This window comes from Phascolarctos cinereus, unplaced genomic scaffold (assembly GCF_003287225.1).
Source record: "Phascolarctos cinereus isolate Bilbo 61053 unplaced genomic scaffold, phaCin_HiC Scaffold_5;HRSCAF=322, whole genome shotgun sequence".
NCBI lineage: Eukaryota > Metazoa > Chordata > Mammalia > Diprotodontia > Phascolarctidae > Phascolarctos > Phascolarctos cinereus.
The window spans coordinates 276,334,098-276,336,706 of record NW_027555958.1 but is presented as its reverse complement, the minus strand read 5'-3'; the positions used below and the strand labels follow the sequence as shown (position 1 = coordinate 276,336,706).

Genomic DNA, 2,609 nt, shown 5'->3' with positions numbered 1-2,609 from the left:
CAAAGGCTTTTAACTAAATGTAAAATGTCATTAATCATTTTGGAAGGAGTGAAAGCCATTGGATGAAATTAAATGACCTTGAAGAAAATATATTAGGATTTACTGAAGAGACTCAGTCATGCCATGACTATGGTCTTATATAAAATAGCAAGCTAGAACAGAAGCTAGGCATTTTAATGCCTGTGTAGTACAGTGATAGAATCTATTCCAGCCAAGCCCCTGGGGAGAAATAACTTAGGGAGAGGGGTGGGGGGAGAAAAGAATCTTGTTTCCTCCCTCCCTTGAACCAGTGCAGTTCACAAGATTAAAGGATTTTCACTTCATATCAACATCTTTGCAGTCTCCCTGGAATGGCAGTAGGTGACAGCAGTGTCTTTTTTTTTTTAAGTTATTACAAGTATAATTTTTAATTTCTCTACCAATAAGGGTCCTCAGGACAAATCAGGTTTGGTACATTTTCATTGATAAGCAGGTGCTTTTCTAGATCCTCCTCCTTCTTTATTTTCTTTCTTGTGACTTCTCAGAGCACTTCTCTTGTATTTCCCAGGAAACTTTACATTCGACTTGGTATCATAATTACTTAGGCAAGTCGAACCTACCCTAATGGATGGCAAATTCTTCAAGGAAAAGAATCATCTTAATCATTTCTGTATCCCCTCAGTCCCTGAAAATTTATACACCAAGTCACAGACTATAAAACAGACCCACAAGAGGGGTTAACAGGTTAGATTAAGCACCTGAAACAGTGAAGAAAGGATAGGAAGTCAAAGGTAAATCATAAACTCCCAAAGAGTAGAGTTAGGGTGCTAGATTAGGTACCTATCTCTACATTCTTTCTAACTCCAAATGACTATGCTAGAAGAAAATAAGGAGGGCAACCTTTTCTGATTTACTAAAAGCATCTCTGTCTTCTCAATTTGCTAAACTGTCAAATAATTAACATTCTGATTCTGAAACAAAACTTCACATAAGGAAAAAAATCAGCTTGGCAGAATTATATTGAAACTACTAGCTAAGAGAAAATCCCCACAAACTTTCTGAATTACCAGTGTCATGGCAAGGTTGTATCTGATGATGGAGGCTAAGTGCTGTAAAATATTAACAAGTGTTCAATTTCAGGCAGTGGTTTTTATTTTTAGTTTTATTGAAATTCTTAATTTGCTTATCTGTGTTAATGCCTTTCAAATGTAAGTAAAGTCCTTCTCATCTGTACAAGTGGATTAAATACTGGTTCCAAACTGACGCTGATAGGATGTATATAACCTGAAAAGTGGGCAGATATCCTTTTTTTAGACAACTTTTTTATTTGTACATTCTGTGACACTGTACAGAAATCCTAACACAAGTTGTTTTTCTGATACATTATTCAACGGACCCACAAACTGGTTGTCATCACTTCTTACAGCACGCAATTAGGAAAGAAGCAGATTTATTCTAGACCTTTTCTTCTTTCATACTCTAAAATATCTTCTTCAGGTTGGTGGAGAGGAAGGCCCAGAAGCCTGCAGTAGTGCCCAAGGCTAGTATAACTTTCAGCCAGTTGGGTTTGTCATTTTGGTTGTCCCGAACGTAAAATGCTGAACGAACCAAAGTGTGGCGTGGAAGCCGAGACCCGGAGAGCAGTTGAGACAGCTGCGGCAGCAGCATCAGGGACGGCGCCATCTTGGTCCGCATGTCGTCCTGGAGCTCCGCCCCTGATCCCGTGACCCCGACGAGCCGACAGCAGTGTCTTCATCAGGAGCCAAGGAAAGGATTAAAGGCAGCTTCCTGATTTTACTAGGAGCCCAAAAGACAATCCCTTCCCACCTATCCTTCAAGACTAAGGGGACCTTCCAGAAGACTCTACCAAAGGAGAAGAGGACTTCTATCAAACAGATGCTGTGGATTTCGCCACATGTGCTCTTCATATTTGATGCCACTTTCCCCTGGACTCCGTATGTACTTATTGGAGAGTGTGTCTCTGGTTTGGAGGGCTACTTTGTGCCAATTGTTCTAACTATATTCCTTTAGTAAATACCCAGCTCTAAAAGTTAGTTCACTCTGGCTAGCTCATTAATATCAACAGATAATCAACTGGGGAAGCAAACTGGTGGGGGCATGTGAGCAATAGTACTAGAAAAACAATCATCTAAATTTCTTCCTCAAACCCTGAGGAGATACTCTTGGTACTCAGCCTGGCAGCAAGAATTGGGACTTGGGATGGGAAGCGTCCATTCTCTGATTGTGTTAGAGATGCTCTTTCCTCCTGAGGAGTTCCAGAATGTTTTCTGGTGAAGGAAAATGTGTTTTCATCTATCTCTGCTTCCCAATTGATGCTTTGAGATCTTTGAATGTGATCTTTTGTTGAGGGAGAAGAGAGCCTAGGACTGATATGCTTCACAGTTTAATGTTGGCTTGCAAGGGAGATATGAAGGATCTTATGCATGATGCCAGATACTATGAGGCTGCTCGGGCTCAGATGGATACTGTCTGTGAAGTTATAATCAAGGGAACAGAGGAAGGGCCCCTGAGCTGTTTTTGAGGATGAAAACAAGGGAAAGCAAAAAAAAAAAGCAATAAAAACCATAGGATACATAGATACAAAGGATGATAGTCAATTAATATGAACA

General features: G+C 40.2%; 1 pseudogene; it reads right to left on the bottom strand.

Moving 5' to 3' along the window:
- Positions 1-1,190: 1,190 nt before the first annotated feature.
- LOC110218333 (NADH dehydrogenase [ubiquinone] 1 subunit C1, mitochondrial pseudogene) lies at positions 1,191-1,688 on the bottom strand (annotated as a pseudogene).
- Between the last annotated feature and the right edge of the window lie 921 nt (positions 1,689-2,609).